The sequence below is a fragment of the Musca vetustissima genome, unplaced genomic scaffold (genome assembly GCF_032173495.1).
Source record: "Musca vetustissima isolate MV318-11 ecotype Yass unplaced genomic scaffold, APGP_CSIRO_Mvet_v1 utg6528, whole genome shotgun sequence".
Taxonomy (NCBI): Eukaryota; Metazoa; Arthropoda; class Insecta; order Diptera; family Muscidae; genus Musca; species Musca vetustissima.
In genome coordinates, this window is record NW_026878990.1 from 197,859 (window position 1) to 218,459 (window position 20,601).

The window sequence follows — 20,601 nt, forward strand, 5'->3', positions numbered from 1 at the left end:
ACTTCGAGGTACTGAACTAATTTATAAACTATGGTGCCTCCATAAATAAAATTAATGACATTAGTTTTGAAAATCGGAGAATGATAGTGATGGCCAACAGATGCTATTATGGTCTAAGTAACTCACACTCTACAAGACGCTGATACTACCGTGTTGTTATATGAATCAGCTCAAAATGCATATAAAATCGAACCAGCTGATGGCTCACGCAGAAGGCGAAGTCCACGAATTAGATGGAAAGAAAGTAGAAGACAAAATTGCCGAACATGGTCTTTCAAATTGGAAAAACTGCGCAAAAGACCGACGCGCCTGGAAATCTTTTTTAACCTCGGATTTTGGATTGAAAGTTCTGCCACAAACCATCTAAGTAAGTAAGTATATGAAGTTTATTTTGTTTTTCAGTACAAAATAATCTACGTTGGGCGCCATCTATAAAAATAGCAATGTTCCATACTGGGCGCAATTACAAGTTCATTTTATTATTCCCATATTTTTTAAATATTCTGTTTTTTATGACATTTAATATATTTCACATTTTTTATTTTAATAAAATTTGTATATGTGACATTTATTTTATTTCATGTTGGGCGCCATTTTTAATAATACCATAAATTCGCTGAACATTAGTTTGGAAATATTTTTTTGTTCGCATTGGCTCAGACTGTCCTGTCTTGCCGTTTCGTTATCTATATTATTTGAAATTATGTTTGTTCCCTATAAAATGCTCACGTTGGGTGCCATTTGTTAATCATTCAATAAATCCGATAAACACTAGGTTGAAAATATTTTTGTTTGTTCGCATTGACCTATATTGGCCGCCATGGATTTGTCCTTTTTTCTGAACAAAATTACCCATGTTGGGCGCCATTTGATTGTTTGTTTATTGTTTTAGACAAATATTACACGGGACAAGGCACATGTTTCTATGTTAAATTACAAGTTAATTTTTAATTGCTATATGTTTTTCAATACCTATTTTATATGACTTTTATTTCTTTCGCGTTGGGCGCCATTTGTTAATCATTCCATATATCTGGCAAATATTAGTTTGAATAGATTTTTTTTCCGCCATTATCTTACTTCTTTGTTGTCTATAGTTTATGAAATAACGTTTTTACACAACATTTTCCATGTTGGGCGCCATCTAACAAAATATCCATAGACATGGATTTTTTAAAATTATTTTTTAAGGACCCTCCATAGACGTGGATTTTTAAAATTATTTTTTAAGGACCTTCCATAGACGTTGATTTCTAATATTATTTTTCCAAACACTATCCATAGGGGTGCATTTTTCAAAAATTTTGCTTTCAAGAAATCGCAAAAATCTCCTTATAGTTCGAGTTTATCGAAACTCGTTGTTGTTTCCCAGTGTAATTTTGCCTACCTTCGTTCGAAAGTGGGTGTACACTGAACTCACACACACAAACACCCATGCATACACTCATAATTTCCTGACAGCGTTGTTGGGACTTCAGCCAACCATAATGCCGGGATGATGGCGATGAATGTAATCTGTACACATATACGCTATACACACTTCTTATAGATATAAGAGTGTGTGTGTGGATGTCTCTCTGTGTATTCATATATCTCCTGTATACATTTTAATATTATTATTTTCCACGCATTTTTATAAAATTGTTGAATAAATAAATGAATATTTTTTTTATTTCATCATTTCAGCATCCATCCCAACCCACACACACACTTGTTAGTAGAATTCTTGTTTCTCTTTGTTCGCCATAATTTTATTCTTTGTATTCATTTCTTCTTCCATTACAACAAATATTCATTTATCCTGAATGAATTCCTCTTTGCGTTTATTGTAAAATTCTAACGAATAAATAAATAAAAATTTGTATTTTATTTTATTGTTGAGAGGAAAAACGCAGAAGATTTCAATAAAATAGGGCGAATAAAGCGTAGACAGAGTTTTTTGTTTTGCGAATAAATTTCATTGAGTTTCTTTTGTTTGTGTTCTATTTTTTCTGTTGTGAAAATTTAATTTCAGTTTATTTAGTTGTGGGTTGAAATTTAATTTTTTTTCAAGAGAATATTTTGTAAATTTTATTAAATTAACTTAGAAGTGGCTTTAAACAAATAGTTTTTATTTATATGATAAGCAGTCGGAATGACCTTTTATGACTAATTTTGAAGAGCAATATCGATTTCTGGGTGCTGTAGGGGATGATAGATACCAAACAATGGTTCTGATTGGCTTTAACATGGCAAATCCCAGGGTTATCTTGGTACCGCTTTCATTTCAATTGTGAGCACTGACCTCCAGGCGTTGTCACTTGGGGTAGCTGCTTTCATCGTCCGTTGAAATAGTGAGCTTATATGTGCCGCGAGTTTACTATAAAAAATGGGTTGAGGCGTCGGGTTAGTTGCCCACACTCGGAAAAACCCCCCTACTACGAAAAAGAAAACCAAACCCCCCAACGTCGGAAAATTCAGCCTCCATGAAGAAACATCCGACAACGGCATGATATTGATTGACTTCACTTCCCAAAACCACCATCAAGAAACCCGTGGTACGATCAGTAGCAACACGAAATGCGAAGGAGAATTATCGGAAGAAAAGGAGAGAGAAAGAAGAAGGAAAAAAAAAAAACAAATCGAAATGTACAGGAGTTAGAATGAAGTCCGGAAATTTTACCAACGAGTAAAACACCAAACCGAAAGCTTTGGCGCAGGCACATCCTCCATCATAGAGATGAAGATGGAAACCAGGTGACAGATACAGACAGCGTGTTGAGAATTTGGAAGGAGCATTTTGCAAAGCTTCTGGTAAAAGGCGAGAATACCAATCTGATATTAACGCGCAAGACGTCCAGTAGGCTCGCACCAACGGAGAAACTTGAAAACTACAGCTTCGAGGTAGTCAAAGATTTTATATACCTTGGTACCTCCATAAACAAAACTAATAACATCAGCTTTGAAATGCGGGCGAGAATAGTGTTGGTCACCAGATGCTACTATGGTCTGAGTAAGCAACTCAAAAGCAAGGCCACCTCTCGCTAGACCAAACTCACACTCTACAAGACGCTGATACTACCCGTGCTGTTATACGGATCTGAAGCATGGGTACTTGCGCAAGCATAGTACCCATGCTACGCAAGCATAGTACCCATAGTACGATATTCACCGTCCACGGTGAATATCGTCGTCGAATGAACCATGAACTATACCATCTATTCTCGGACATCGACATAGTTAGGCGGATCGAGCTTCAGCGACTACGTTGGCTAGGCCATGTTGTGAGAATGGATGAGGATTCCTCCACTCAAAAGGCATATAAAAGCGAGCCAAGTGATGGTTCATCGAAGGGGAAGGTCACGAATCCGAAGGAAAGATCAAGTAGAAGACAGCATCTCGGCACTTAAGAGTTACCAGTAAAAAATTCTTCACGCCATAACTCAAAACGAATATACTACCCAAGACTTTCATTCCGATTTGAAATTTCCTACCTCACAAAATCTTGTTGTACAGTTTTATAACGACCCTCAAAAATGTTTTCCCATTTAACGGTACCCCTCAGTTTGGAACACCTCAAAATATTCGTTGTAGGCCAAATAGCTATGCCCATGTGTTAATATCACGATAGAGGTCACAATATTTAAGATAGAACATTGACCCAGTTTGGATATAAACCATATAAAGATTCCACTCACTGTGTGGTATTTTTAAGGTTTTACTGCATTTTCCAAACGGAAGGGCAGTAAATTCACTTACCGGGTTCTTGAAGGGTGGGACAACAGCTATGAAAAAAATTATTGAAATAGGTCTTTGTTTTGGCGTAGTGTCCATATAAAGGTAGCGATTTTTCTAGGTTTTAATTGAATTTTCCATTCGAGTTGGCTGCAATATGGGCATTCCGGATCGATAGGTCTGTTGATTTAGAGGTTCTCTCTTATACCGTGGGATTTATATCGCTTTAGATTGTGTAGATCTCTCCTTACGTGCCTGCGTGGTGTGAAAAACTTATCCATGTGGTGATGACATGGATGATTCCGGCGATAACACCCGCCTATCCATGTAAATGAACCACAGATGCCTTGGGAGACACCATGCTAAAGTTCACAGTATCGCAGGTTCACACTTGCTTTGTGCGAGGTCATCTAAGTCAGAATTTTTTTTCCAATCAAAGTGATTGTAAATAGGCATTTCGTATTCTCAGAAGCTAAATACCACATTGCAATTTCGTGCTGATCGCTTTGAAATTTTACATGAAGTTCTGGTTTTGATCAAGGACGACATTTATAATTTTCGGTGATGTTGAGATGATATTTATGGGGTGCAATTAATCGAAAACTTTATTTTCGAGTCGCTCTAGAGGCCTTTGTTATATACAGAGCATCGCGCATTTTACATGGTGAAGATGTCAGAGCAAGTACTTAGAATGGCTGTTTAGATGATGATCGGTCAATATTTCGGGGATCAAATCAACTAAAACGCAAAGTGACCAAATTTTTATTTGATTGTGTAAATATTCACCTCGGGAAAACAGAATTTGGAAAATATGCCAGGTTAAGAAGTTGGAGCTCTAGACCTATAATCGGTCTAGAGAATGCAAATATCGCAAAATATTGCTGGAATATAGATCTGTAGAATCTTAGACTTCAGTTGACGTGGTGTAGTCCTGATATGGTCGACCCCGTTCGACTATACTACTCCGATCACTGGTTTTGATTTGTTTTTAACATTGATTTGTTATACCCTTCACCACACTGTGGTACAGTTTATTGTGTCTTTGTGCATATGTTTGTAACAGGCAAAAGGAAACGAGACAGACACATGGTTCCTTTCGAGAATATGCATAGAATCACTTTCTGAGTCGATTTACGCATGTCCGTCTGTCCGTCCGTCCATTTATTTTTGTGGACAATGTACAGGTCGCATTTATGATCCGATTTGGATGAAATTTGGCATAGGTCACTTATTTGGCCCAAGGACGAACCCTATTGAAATTGGGAAAAATCGGTTCAGATTTAGATATAGCTCCCATATATATTTTCGTCCGATTTAATGTAAATGGTGCACCAAAGTCCCTATATATCTTTCGATTTGCACGAAATTTGGCACCGCGTAATGAATTAGGTCTAGAATGATGTGTGTTAAGTTTCGTGAAAATCGGTTCAGATTTAGATATAGCTCCCATATATATCTTCGTCCGATTTATGGTAAATTGTGTACCAAAGTCCCTATATATCTTTCGATTTGCACGAAATTTGGCACAGCGTACTAAATTAAGTCTACAATGATGTGTGTAAGGTTTCGTGAAAATCGGTTCAGATTTAGATATAGCTCCCATATATATCTTCCGATTTAAGGTAAATTGTGTACCAAAGTCCCTATATATTTTTCGATTTGCACGAAATCGGGCACAGCGTACTAAATTAAGTCTAGAATATTGTGTGCAAAGTTTCGTGAAAATCGGTTCAGATTTAGATATAGCTCCCATATATAATTTCGCCCGATTTTAGGTAAATAGTCCACTAAAGGCACAGAGTAATGAATAACATTGAGAATAATGTCTGCCAAGTTTCATGAAAATCGGTTCAGATTTATATATAGCTCCCATATATATTTTCATCCGCTTTATGGTAATTGGTGCACCAAAGAACCTATATATCTTTCGATTTGCACGAATTTTGGTATAGGGTACTGAATTAAGTCTGAAATGATGTTGCTAAGCTTCGTGAAAAGATCCATAGTTAGGCCGATTGACACAACGTACTGATGTAATATAAATTTGTCTCTGGTAAGTTTCCCTGAAATTGGTTCAAATATAAATATATAACAAAAACGCGTCGTCTGTTAGGTTACATATGTATGTAGAATATACCCAAAGTGGTGAAGGGTATCATATAGTCGGCCCAGTCCGACTTTACTACTTTCCTTATTGGTTTTTAATTTAGTATTTTGATTCACGTTGCCTATCACATCTGCCTGCGAAAAGTTAGCAATATTGGCTCACATTTCCAGGTTTGACATGTTTTTCAACCGAATTCGTTCTAATTTGATTTTTCAAATTCTTATAGCGTGCCAAAAATTATCAATGTCAGTTTAAGGTTTGGTATAGATCCAATAGAACGGTACCATCCCATTTTTGGTATTTTGACGATTTTAGATGCATTTTCCCACCGATGTGCTAATATATATATATATATATATATAGGTCCATTATTTGGCAATTTGATTTAAGGTACCCACATTTTCGGTATTCGTTATTACATACATCAATAATATAGTCCCCATAGAAATGTCCCGATCGACGAACTTAGAGTAGTTTTTACTACTTGCTCTTAGTACCATAAGTGTTTCTTGGTCGACCTCGAGATCGAGATCCTTGTGGGGATCCATTCAAGGGCCATTCCGATTATGCTTTGGACCTTTTTCTTAAGGTGTAGCCATTCCATATCGATTACCTACCTTTCATTTGCATTTGTGTCTGGCGGGTGACGGGTTCCACAGCTCGATATTACTTATAGTGTTGAGCCGGAATATTCTGTTGCATATTAACCTGAGATGCGTGATGTTATAAGACATAACCCATGATTCACTGCAATATATTAAGCTTGGTTTTCCGGGATATATGTGAGCTTCTTTATACACCTTGCAGTCGTTCGATTGCTGTTTTTCATTTGACATTTCAATGACGCAATTTCTTTGATGTTTTTCGTATTCCATATCATTTGGTTTCTGAACATATCACATTTAAGAAATTTCTTTAATATACCACGATTTTCCACTGAAAACCAACCTCTGCCCATACCATCACAAAAAATCTACAAATTTAATAATAACAATGGAGCTATGAAAACAGGTGAGGTTTGGGGTGAGAAGATGAAAAAGAAATCCTTTGAAGCTCTCTGTGTGTGTGGGGGTTCAGTCAAATGAAAAGAAAAATTCAAATGGAACGAGAAAGAAGTAGAATCTCCCGAAAAAATGCTACTGACGACTATTCCTTAGCAACACCCTCAAAAGTATGTTTGCCGGTTGGTCGACCGTATGCGGCAGTATCACCACCAATATAGAGGCCTCAATTCATCTTTTGTGTCAAAAAAAATTTTTTTGAACAAAAATTTGTTACTTCTTTGTAGGCAACAACGCACCTTGTGTCGTATATTCATAACTGTGCTAAGACAGGTATATCAAATATACACGTACATACAAACACACACTCTAACATAAATCAGACACTCAAATTTCTATTAGTTCCAATTAATTTTTGTTGTCATAACAACACGGAATAACAACAACACCACCAAGAAGTAACAACAACAACCAAAATGTCGAATTCACTGATGCTGAACTGTGAAATCCGCAACAACCTGTGATTTTTTCTGCTTTGCAAATGAATTAAAGTCATTTGCCAAACTGAATGACTGACTGAAGGTTCTACCTATCCGCTCCACGCGCCAAATCTAAAAAGGATGAATTAGATGAATATTCTATGATTTGAGAAACACATTTTTTTTGGGATTTAAATTTTTGTTTCTTAATTACATTCTCTGACAATTTTGATGAAATGTAATTGGATTTGTACCAAATATGAATATTCCTTATAAGAACGGCAATGGAACATGTGGCGCATTTTACTTACTTACATAGCTGGCTTGTGACAGAACTTTCGTTCCATAAGCCGAGCTTAAAAAAGATATGCGGCGCGTCGGTCTTTTGCGCAATTTTTCTTATTCGAAAGACCATATTCGGCAATGTTATCTTCCACTTGATCGTTCCTTGGCCTTCCTTTTCTGCGTGAACCATCAGCTGGTACGTTTTTATATGCCTTCTGGGCTGGAGCATCTTCATCCATTCTCACAACATGAGAATACGTCTAACAATGTCGATGTCCGAGAATAGCTGGTATAGCTAGTGGTTCATTCGATGGCGATATTCACCGTCAACGCAGATCGGCCCATAGATCTTTCGGAGAATTTTTCTCTCAAACACTCCAATAGCTGCCTAATCTGCTTGCGCAAGTACCCATGCTTCAGATCCATATAACAGCACGGGTAGTGTCAGCGTCTTATAGAGTGTGAGTTTGTTCTGGTGGGAGGTGGCCTTGCTTTTAAGCTGTTTGCTCAGACCATAGTAGCATCTGTTGGCCATCACTATACTTCTCCGAATTCCAAAACTGATGTCATTCGTTTTGTTTTTGGCAGTACCAAGGTATATAAAATCTTTGACTACCTCGAAGCTGTAGTTCTCAAGTTCCACAGTTGGTCCGAGTCTACTGGACGTCTTGCGCGTTAATGCCATCAGCTTGGTCTTCTCGCCGTTTACTGCCAGATCCACTTTGGCAGACTCCTCAATTTGTGGCTGTTACCGCTGTCAGTGTTCGACCCATACAGCGTGCCATTTCTGTTCACTTTTGCCTCTCGTATGACCTTTTCCAGCAGGATGTTAAAAAGGTCACACGACAAATTTTCACCTTTTCTGAATTCTCGTTCGAGAGGTCCTTTCCGACTTTAACTGCTGATCTTGTGCTGCATAGCCAGATTAATTTTGCAAGAATGCCAAACGCAGACATGGCTTTATATACCTCTGAACGGATAGGGCCGCCGAATGCGGCTTTATAGTCGACGTATTGGTGGAATGTGTCGATGTGTTTTTCGTGGGTTTTTTAGGATTTGGTGCAGAGTGAAAATCTGGTCAATGGTGGATTTGCTAGGTGTGAAGCCGTATTGGTATGGTTCAATAATGTCATTGACCATTGGATTCAGTCGTTCATACAGTACGCTGGATAGCACTTTATATGCGGTGGGAAGGAGACTTATTCCTCTATAGTTGGCACGTATCATCTTGTCTCCTTTTTTGAGCACGGGACACAGGTTGATGAGGTTCCAATCATAGGGCATGCATTCTTCTAGCCAAATTGTACTACTCAGCTGCTGCATGCTCCGTACCAGCATCTGACCACAAGTCTTGAATAGTTCGGCTCGAAACCCATCGGCACCTGCTGCTTTATTATTCTTCAGCCGATTGATTGCTATTCTTACTTCATCTTGGCTAAGTGGTATACACTCTATACCGTCGTCTCTTATTGGTTCTGGGCTATCCTCTTCACGGCTACTATTTGATACCAGAAGTTTTTCAAAATGCTCCTTCCATATCCTCAGCACGCTGTCTGTATCTGTCATCAGGTTTCCTTCTTCATCTCTACAGGAGGATGTGCCTGCACCAAAGCCTTCGGTTTGGTGTTTTACCCGTTGGTCGAATTTTCGGACTTCATTTTGATTCCTGTACATCTCGAATTGCTCACGCTCACGTTTTTCTTGTTCTTACTTCTTTTTTTCTGAACATACATTTTTCCTCTGTCCTTTCCTCCCGATACTTCTCCATCGCATTACGTATTGCTACTGTTCACAGGGTTGCCCTATACGCTGCATTTTTCATATCAGTAGTATTACGACACTCCTGATCGTGCCACAGATTTCTTGATGGTGGTCTTTGATACCCAATTGTTGCTTTTGCTGCAGTTCCTTCTATATATATGCTTCTATGCCACTATGCTTCTATATTATTATCGGAACATGGGGTGCTTTCGTCAAGCTGGTGCGTAAGTTGAGCCGAGTATGCTTCTGCTATCTGTTGTCTTTGCAGCTTTTCGACATCAAATTTCCGCATAACATTTGATCGCACCTTTGCTGCTACATTAAGACGGGTGCGTACCTTGGCTGCCACACGGTAATGGTCCAAATCAGTATTCGCTCCCCGCATCGATCGGACGTCTAAAACACTGGATTAATGCCTTCCGTCTATCACAACATGATCGATTTGATTTCTCGTTGTTCGATCGGGCTACTTGGATTTCAAGTGGCCTCGTGTATATCGAGATGCTTGAATCTGGTGCTGATAACTGCCATGTTTTTTGCTGCAGCGAAGTCAATCAATCTCATGCCGTTGTCTGATGTTCTTCATGGAGGCTGAATTTTCCGACGTGGGACCAAAGATGTTTTCCCTTTCGATTTTTGCATTAAAATCTCCTAGCAGAATTTTAATGTCATGACCAGGGCAACGATCATATGCTGTTTCTAGGCGCTCGTAAAATAAGTCTTTGGTCTGTTCATCTTTATCTTCGGTCTGAGCATGGGCGCAAATTAGACTGATGTAGAAAAACTTCGCTTTTATACGGATTATAGCAATTCGCTCATCTACTGGAGTGAATCTGGAGACGAGGTCCTTTATTCTCCTGTTAACCATAAATCCGCAGTAAAATGCATGTCTCGTTCCATGGCAGCTATAATACAGGGCGTAATCATCTGATTTATTTACGACAGTCCATTTCCATTGTATTTCCTGTTAGGCAATAATATCGGCCTTGTACTTCTTGAGTACATCCGCCAAAGCGACGTGCACACATTCCAAGTGCAAATTCGCAGATCGTGGTCCTTTATACGTTTGCGGTGGTCGTCAACATGAGGGGGGTTTGGTTTTCTTTTTTTAGCTTTGTGCAGCCCCAAAAGTTTGTAACTCCGCGAAATATTGGTACTAGACCCTCCGATCTAGACATGTGTGTCCGTCCGTCCATTATAATTTGTAAACACGATACAGGTCACAGTTATGGACCAATCTTCACGAAATTTTGCATGTAGGATGGGTTCTGGCCAATGAAGACCCCTAGTGTTTTTGGAAAAGATCGGTTAATATTTATGGGATGAAATGGACCAAAAACCAAAGAATAAGCATGCCTGTTTTTATAAAAATCGGTCAATATTTAGCGGGTCAAATGGACCATGACTTCTGTGTGAAAAAATACAAAATTTGTATTGTATGGCGTATATATTTACTCCTGGATAAATAATAAGAAGGATTGTACAGAGTACAGAAAAATGTCAGTGTAAGGAAGAGGTGCTATTGACCTCTAATCGGGAAACAGGGTGTATATATCAAGAAATATTACCCAGGATTGGAATATACATCCTCAGAATGTTACAGTTCCGTGGTAGTTGTGTAGGGTATCATATGGTCGGCCCCGTCCGACTATACAGCTCCGCTCACTGGTTCATAGTAGGTTGGGGTTTCCGAAAGTGGGCAACTAACCCGACGCCTCAACACATTTTTTATAGTTCTTATGGGTGAACACGCGGCACATATTGGCTCACTATTTCACCGGTGATGAAAATAGCTCCCCAGGTGTCCACAATTGAGATGAAAGAGGGACCAAGATAGGTCTGGACTTCGCCATGTTAAATCCAATCAGTGCCGTTGAATATATCATCCCCTACGCCTCCCTATTTACTTTAAATGATGGTGGGTATAAAAAGTTCGACCTGGCCGAACTTAACAATTTACTTTTACTGATTTGGTATTTTGGGTTTTCATTTGTTAAAACCAGAATTTGGGCTTATATTCCAAACAAAAATGATCAGTATTGGTTCAAGTTTTTCGGTATTCTAGGGACTTGGTCTTCTTTGTCAATCTAATTGGCTCTAATTTGTTTTTTCAGGGTCTCTGTAGGTATCAAACCTCCCAGAAGGTCATCTCAATAATTTATACTAGTCTTGCAGCAAATCAGCGATATATTCTGTCACCAGACTTAGCAGTATTCATTTATTAAAATATTTTCCCACAATAATCCTCCAATCCACCCACCTCAAGAGGGATGCTAAACAAAGTTTCCCATGTACAAATTTTCCAATTATCATTTTCAACAATTTGTTTTGAAAAATAAAATAAAAAGTTTGCAATTAAACTTTTTTAAATGAGGCAACAACAATGACAAATAAAACTTTTTGTTGTCATCTATCTCTCCTCCCACTCCCACTCGAAGATTTATCCCTGCCACGGGGATATTATTCTTTAGCATTTGATGCTTCTTACAAATGATGATACCGGTTACTTAAACAAATTGCACTTGTAAAATCCAACAGAACAAAAAATACATGCCGGTAAAAAACTCAGCGCCCTGCTTATGATGATAATCACAATGCGGATGTCTATGATGATGACAATGTCGATGATGTTACGTTTGTGGTAGTTAAAATTACTAATCCCACGCCCGCTTTTATTTCCAAGCGGTTCTCTCTTTATGCGACTGGTTGACTATCTGGCTGTCTACCGGTGTGTATGCAACTGTAATGTGTTTCATTCTTTTTGTTGTTGTTTTCTGTTCTCTCTGTCGATGTTTCTGCCGCCAGAAGCCACATCCATTGGTTGGTAGTTGGCAAGAAGGAACAACAAAAAAGTCCTTGTTATACGGAGATTATACGCTATTGTTGCTAACTACAATTAAAGGGGCTTAATTTTTTGAGTGCCTCACGGATGTGATGCCGAGGATGATGATACACACTCGTGTGTGCGCGCGGTATTTCATAAAGGTGAAAATAACAAAATGCGGTGTGTGTGTGTGTTGATGTGTATGCACATCAACAGTCACGGGATTTTGATAAGGGATTGTTACTATCTGCGGATGCCGGTGCGTACACATGTGTGTTTACAGTGAGGGGCAAAATTATTGAAAGAACTTTTTAATACATATTTAATTTTTATTAATGTTTTAAAAGTCTATCAGATAATAATTATAAAAATTTACTCCTTTTGCATTAATAACTCCATCAGTAAATATTCTTCAAAATCCACGACTTTGGTTCTAAAAGCCCATCCGCCTTGGCGAACAATGCCATACATTCCCCCTAATAAATATTTGATTTTTTATAAAAACAACAAACTGGGAATCAGCCTGACTATATTGCAAACACAAAATACAAATGGTATCCCAAATAAGCCGTCAACACTACTGAATGTCAATAGTTCTACAAAACAATTTGGGCATATAAGTTCAACAATCCACGGCTCAGTGAAAAAATTCTCAGAAAATACCCCCTTGAATTTAAAAACCCTTCATAAAATTATATTAAAAAATCTACCGCTTCGAGTATAAAAAGCCTTAAGAAAATAACCTTAAAATCACGCTTTTCGGTCTTCGGAATATAATTTTAAACTATCCACACCATGGGCGCTAAAAGATTTTTATAAAATAATTGAAATTATCAACCTTTCGTTTAAAAGACCCTGTAACGGATCAACTGTATTTTTATTCTAATGTTATTTACTATAGTATTAACACATACGTAGGTGGCGTAGATACCAAGCAACGGCTCTGATTGGCTTTAATATGACTTAGTTCAGGCTTATCTTGGTCCCTCTTTCATCTCAATTGTGGACATTGACCTCCCCGCGGTGTCAACTGGTGTAGCTATTCTCATCACCCACGATGAAATAGTGAGCAAATATGTGCCGTGAGTTCACCCGTAAGAACTATAAAAAATGGGTTGAGGCGTTGGAACTCGGAAACCCCCTTCTACTATGAAAAAGCAAAGAAAAAGAAAACCAAACTCCCCTAATGTTGACGACCCGCAAATGTATAAAGGACCACGATCTGCGAATCTGAACTTGGAATGTGCGCACGTTGTACAAAACAGGTGCAGTGTTCGCTTTGGCGGATGTACTCAAGAAGTACCAAGCCGATATTATTGCCTTACAGGAAATGCGATGGAAAGGGACTGGCGTAAGTTAATCAGATGATTACGCCCTGTATTATAGCTGACATGAAACGAGACATGAATTTGTCTGCGGATTTATGGTTAACAGGAGAATAAAAGACCTCGTCTCCAGATTCACTCCAGTAGATGAGCGAATTGCTATAATCCGTATAAAAACGAAGTTTTTCTACATCAGTTTCATTTGCGCCCATTTCCGACCGAAGACAAAGATGAGCAGACCAAAGACATATTTTATGAGCGCCTAGAAACAGCATATGATCGCTGCCCTGGCCATGACTTTAAAATTCTGCTAGGAGATTTTAATGCAAAAATCGGAAGGGAAAATAACTTTGGCCCCATCGTCGGAAAATTCAGCCTTCACGAAGAAACATCCGACAACGACATGAGGTTGATTGACTTCGCGGCAGCAAAAAACATGGTAGATAGCAGCACCAGATTCAAGCATCTCGATATACACATGGCCACTTGGATTTCTCCCGATCGAACGAGAAATCAAATCGATCATGTTGTGATAGACGGAAGGCATTCATCCAGTGTTTTAGATGTCCGATCGATCCGAGGAGCGAATATCGATTCGGACCATTACCTTGTGGCAGCCAAGGTACGCACTCGTCGTAATGTAGCAGCAAAGGTGCGATATAATGTTACACAGAAATTTGACGTCGAAAAGCTGCTAACACAACAGATAGCAGAAGCCTACTCCGCTCAACTTACCCAACTGCTTGACGAAAGCACCCCTTGTCCCGATAATAATATAGAAGCACACTGGCAGAGAATTGCCCACTCCCTACAAACGGGTAAAACACCAAACCGAAGGTTTTGGTGCAGGCACATCCTCCTGTAGAGATGAAAAAGGAAACCAGGTGATAGATACAGACAGCGAGCTGAGGATCTGGAAGGAGCATTTTGAAAAACTTCTGATATCAAATAGTAGCGGAGAAGAGGATACCCCAGAACCAATAATAGATGACGGTATAGGGTGTATACCACCTAGCCAAGATAAAGTCAGAATAGCAATCAATCGAAGAATAATAAAGCAGCAGGTGTTGATGGGTTACAAGCCGAACTATTCAAGACTGGTGGTCAGATGCTGGTAAGAAGCATGAACCAGCTGATTAGTACAATTTGGGTAGAAGATTGCATGCCCAATGATTGGAACTTCAGCATCCAGTGTCCCGTGCACAAAAAAGGAGACAAGACGATATGTGCCAACTATAGAGGAACAAGTCTCCTTCCGATCGCATATAAAGTGCTATCCAGCGTACTGTGTGAACGACTGAAGGCAATGGTCAATGACATTATTGGACCATACCAATACGGCTTCAGACCTGGCAAATCCACCATTGACCAGATTTTCACTCTGCGCCAAATCCTGAAAAAAACCCACGAAAAACACATGGACACATTCCACCCATTCATCGACTATAAAACCGCATTCGACAGCCCTATCCGTTCAAAGGTGTATAAAGCCATGTCTGCGTATGGCATTCCTGCAAAATTAATACGCCTATGCAGGATAACTTTAACTGGTAAAAAATCAGCAGTTAAAGTCGGAAAGGAACTATCGGAGCCTTTTAACACCGAACGAGGATTCAGACAAGGTGACAGTTTGTCGTGTGACCTTTTTTAACATTCTGCTGGAAAAGGTCATACGAGAGGCAAAAGTGAACAGAAATGGCACTCTGTACACCAAACAACACATGTTACTCGCCTACGCCGATGACATCGACATAATGGGTCGAACATTGCGTGCGGTAACAGCCACCTTTGAACAAATTGAGAAGGAGTCTGCCAAAGTGGGTCTGGCAGTAAATGGCGAGAAGATGAAGCTGATGGTATCAACGCGTAAGACGTCCAGTAGACTCGGACCAACTGTGGATCTTGAGAACTACAGCTTCGAGGTAGTCAACGATTTTATATACGTTGGTAAACAAAACGAATGACATCGTTTTTGACATCGAGAAGGTTAGTGATGGCCAACAGATGCTACTATGGTCTGAGCAAACAACTTAAAAGCAAGGTCACCTCCGCCAGACCAAACTCTACAAGACGCTGATACTACCCGCGCTGTTATACGGATCTGAAGCATGGGTACTTACACAAGCAGACGAGGCAGATCTTGGAGTGTTTGAGAGAAAATTTCTCTGCGTAGAGGGTGAATATCGCCGTCGAATGAACCATGAGTTGTACCAGCTATTTTCGGACATCGGCATTGTTAGACGTATTGAGCTGCAGCGACTACGTTGGCTAGGTCATGTTATGAGAATGGATGAAGATGCCCCAGCCCAGAAGGCATATAAAAGCGAACCAGCTGATGGTTCACGCAGAAAGGGAAGGCCACGAATAAGATGGAAAGATCAAGTGGAAGATAACATTGCCGAATATGGTATTTCAAATTGGAAAAACTGCTCAAAAGACCGACGCGCCTGGAAATCTTTTTTAAGATCGGCTTATGGAACGAAAGTTCTGTCACAAGCCAGCTAAGTAAATAATGAAGTGGACCCATATTCCCCAACATTGAACTAACGATGTTGAAAGTTTGGATGAAATCGATTATTCCCTTCGATAGTTATCGTGCGCACCAGCCAGACAGCAGACGTGCGGACAGTGGCGTGGCTTTTTTTAAATATTTTTTCAGGACCCATCGAAGGATTAGTTTTTTTTTAATATTTTTAAGGGACTTTAGAGGGACGTGGATTTTTTAAAACTATTTTTTTTTAAATGATTCAGGATATTTAAATTTCACTCTTTATGGTGGAGGCTATATAAGGACTTTCTTACTTGTTTGATTGTTCAATTTTAACCACCACTGTAACGGCTGTCCACACAACTCACATATATATTTCAATATTGATCTGCACGTGCCAATCTAATGAATGAATGAAATATCAATCCACACAAAATGGACAGACCGACACTGAGAGAGAGACACTAGCAGTGACATTCATATCATGAAAATGTTCCCATTGAAGGATATGACGGCATGTCGTCCCTTCAACTCCTTGTTTCAGAATATTTTTTTCGTTTCCTTTATTGGTTCGGTTGGTTGGTTTTTCAGTCGTTGGGTTGTTCGGTCGTCATCTACCTTTCATATCTTGGACATAATTAAATGTATCTGTTTAATAATAACAACAACAAGGCTTAGGGGTTGTCACGAGATAACAAGGGGTGGGGTGAGCCATACAGATTGTTTGTTACCTTTTGTGGATTTTATCATTACCGAATAATTATCGTGTTCATTGTGATATCCATTGCAGGGCGATGCTGAGGATGATAACCGATACATGTGTTTATCCTCTATACTGCTACCCTTCTTTTACAATAACAAAAATATCAACAACAACTTTACAATGTTTTGTTACAATTTTGAAATTTGAGTGACTAATTTGTACACTTCCCTTCAATGTCTTCCCCTTCCTCGCTTCCATCCTTCCCCCTTTGACAACATACTCGATCCCGAGGATTGTCTATTTGTTTTTGTTGTTGTTGCTGTTGCTGTCATCACTCTATTGTTTGATTTATTTATTAAACAAGTGATGTGTGGAAGAAGTCTGTCTGTCCTGACAGTCTGGAGGCCTGTAGTCCAACCCAACCACCACCCTGCAAGTCAGTGGCTGGCTGGCTGCTGCAATGTTTACATCCTCATTCATATCCGTGTTAAATGCACACCCGGGAAATCACTTTTCACAGGCCCTCCGGTTGTTTTGCCGCATTCTCTCGCCCTCTTCTACGATGTAGTTATCAGCCAACCATCCATGTATTCTGCCAGCCAGCCAGCCAACCATCCATCCATGGTTAATGAATAAATATGGGGTTTTGTGCTTCACTTAATAACGGGATGGATGTTTTGGCACTTTGTGTCATCGTTGACTGACACAGATGGTACTTGATTTTGATTTTATTAGGACATTGATAGTCATTTAATGTGTGTATGTGGGAATAACAACCACTTTTGCCTAATTCTCCCCCTGCCATTTTCACAGCCGAACGAAGGCTGGGCAGGCGGCGGCCAACTATTAAGGTAAAACATAGAGTATCAAAATCAAGGTAACATAATTGTTGATATCACCATCATCTCCGTCATCGCCACCACCAGTTGGATTTTCGAAGTGTGTGTTGAAGTATCAGTTTTATAATCCGGCTGCATGTTGGACGATGATGATGTAGGGATTTACGTTAGATAATGGGCCGCGTGTTTTCTCTAACAATACGACTTTTACTAATAACCCCCTGCAGGCTCTTATGCGGTATTGTTACCAGCCGCCAACCCTCTTCTTCAATTGGACTTACTTAGATATGCATGGTAATTCGTTTCGTTAAGTCCATATTTATTACTATGAATCGGGATGTTGATGATGATGACCTTTGGTACTAACCAATACAAATAATCGTGAGTGTGTTATTTTCGCTAATCTTCGAAAATGAATAATTAATTAGAACAATTGGCCAAATAGTTTTCGTTGTATTTAGAGTAGCGAATTGTGAAGGAAGTATTGTGTCCAGGTGGATTCTGAAGAGGATTTTTAGTTTAGTTACTATGACAATGGAAGCTGATCACGAGGGATTTGAGGATTTTGTATAGAGTATTCGAATTGGGATATTGTATTATTAAATTGTAATCGATTATTTCCTCTCATTGATATTTTTATAGAGGGTCAAATATCGATTTATACAAGGTGGACGATACGGAATGCTTAATATTACGTAGATATCCATTTCAGACCTCAATTTAGATTTAATTGTTAGATACTTATTCCTTCTCATTTTCAACGAACATCCTTTTCATCCAAATATTGGCTTTAGACTCCATGTTTAAATTGCGTCTCAAGCAATAACTGTCGAAGGGAGTAACCGATTTCATCCAAACGTTGCACATCGTAATATTCCTTTCAAACTTAGTTCATGCTCAAAGATGGCGAATATTGGTCAACTCCTTCTGGTACCTCACCCACAAAATGGTCAAAATTGTGCAAACCAGTCTTGTTATGGTATCTGCCACACAAGTGGTCAACATTTTCAATATTTAAAAATTCAATATCAGGTTAATGAAATGTTCGATTTGAAACAAACTCGGCACAATCTAGTCTAGATCATGTCCGAAGGTGGGACCAGACGGCCTTCTACTTCTGGTACCTCCCTAACAAAGGGTCAATATTTTATTAAGTTGTAAATTTAATTTGAAGCCAATTGAAAACCCGATATGATCAACATAAAATCTGAAACCTATGTGATAAAAACGTATACCTTAAATATATATTTACTTACTGAAGCTGGCTCGAGACAGAACATTTGTTCAATAAAACGATCTTAAAAAGATTTCCAGGCTCGTCGATCTTGTGCGCAGTTTTTTCCAATTTGAAAGACCATGTTTTGATATGTCATCCTTCACTTAAATTTGCATCGAATGCCATCAGTAGGCACGTTTTAATATGCCTTTTGAGCTGGGACATCCTCATCCATTCTCACAACATGACCTAGTCAACGTAGCCTCTGCAGCTCGATACGTCTGACAATGCCGATGTCCGAGAATAGCTGGTACAAGTCGTGGTTCATTCGACGACGATATTCACCGTCAACGCAGATCGGTCCATAGATCTTTCGAGGAATTTTCTCTCAAACACGGGTAGTATCAGTGTCTTGTAGAGTGTGAGATTGGTCTGGCGAGAGGTGACCTTGTTTCTAAGTTGCTTACTTAGACCATAGTAGCATCTGTTGGCCAATACTATTCTTCTCCGAATTTCAAAACTGATGTCATTAGTTTTATTTATGGCGGGGTACCGATGTATATAAAATCTTTGACTACCTCGAAGCTGTAGTTTTCACATTCCACCAGTGGTCCGAGTCTAATGGACGTCTAGCGTGTTGATATCTTCGGCCTGATCTTCTCACCATTTAGTACCAGACCCACTTTGTCAGACTCGTTCTCATTTTTTTCAAAGGTGGCTGTTACCGATCGCAATGTTCGACCCATTATGTCGATGTCATGGCCATAGGCGAGTAATATGTGTTATTTGGTGTACAGAGTGCCATTTCTGTTCACCTTTGCTCATGTATGACCCCTGCCAGCAGGATGTTAAAAATATAACCTGGGCAGCCCCCTTCTGCTTTATTGTTCTTCAGCCGATTAATTGCTACTCTGACCTCATCTTGGTTAGGTGGTATACAAGTTATATCGTCATCTCTTATTGGTTCTGGGGAAACTTCTTCACCGCCACTATTGGATACCAGAAGCTTTTCAAAATGTTCCTTCCAGATCCTCAACACGCTGCCTGTATCTGTTACCAGGTTTCCTTCTTCACATCTACACAAAAACTGCACAAAAACTTTCGGTTTGGTGTTTTACTCGTTGGTAAAATTTCCGGACTTCGTTATGACTTCTGTACATCTCGATTTGCTTTCACTCACGTTTTCTTTGTTCTTTCTTTTTTTCTGAAAATACGTTTCTCCTCTCTCCTTTTATCCCGATAAATCTTCCTCGCATTACGTGTTGCTACCGTTTTTTTTTTCATATCAGTAGCACTTCGACACTCCTGATCGTACCATGGGTGGTTTTTGGTACCCAAGTATTGCTTTTATTGCAGTTTGTATGTAGTGGGTAATTCTTTGCCATTGTGTTTCTATTCTGTTGTATTATTATCGGGACAAGGAGTGCTTTCGTCAAGCAGGTGGGCAAGTTGAGTGGAGTAGGCTTCTGCTCCCTGTTGTGTTCGCAGCTTTTCGACGTCGAGTTTCCGTGTTACATTAGATCGCACCTTGGCTGCTACCTTAAGACGGGTGCGAACCTTGGCTGTCACAAGGTAATGGTCCGAATCGATATTCGCTCCTCGTATCGATCGAACGTCTAAAATACTGGACAAATGCCTTCCTTCTATCACAACATGGTCAATTTTATTTCTCGTTGCTTGATCAGAAGAAATCCAGGTAGCCTTGTGTATATCGAGATGCTTGAATCTAGTGCTGCCAACTACCATGTTTTTTGCTGCCGCGAAGCCAATCAACCTCATGCCATTGAATAATGCTTCTTCATGAAGGCTGAATTTTCCGAATTTTGGTTTTCTTTTTCGTTGCTTTTTCATAGTAGATA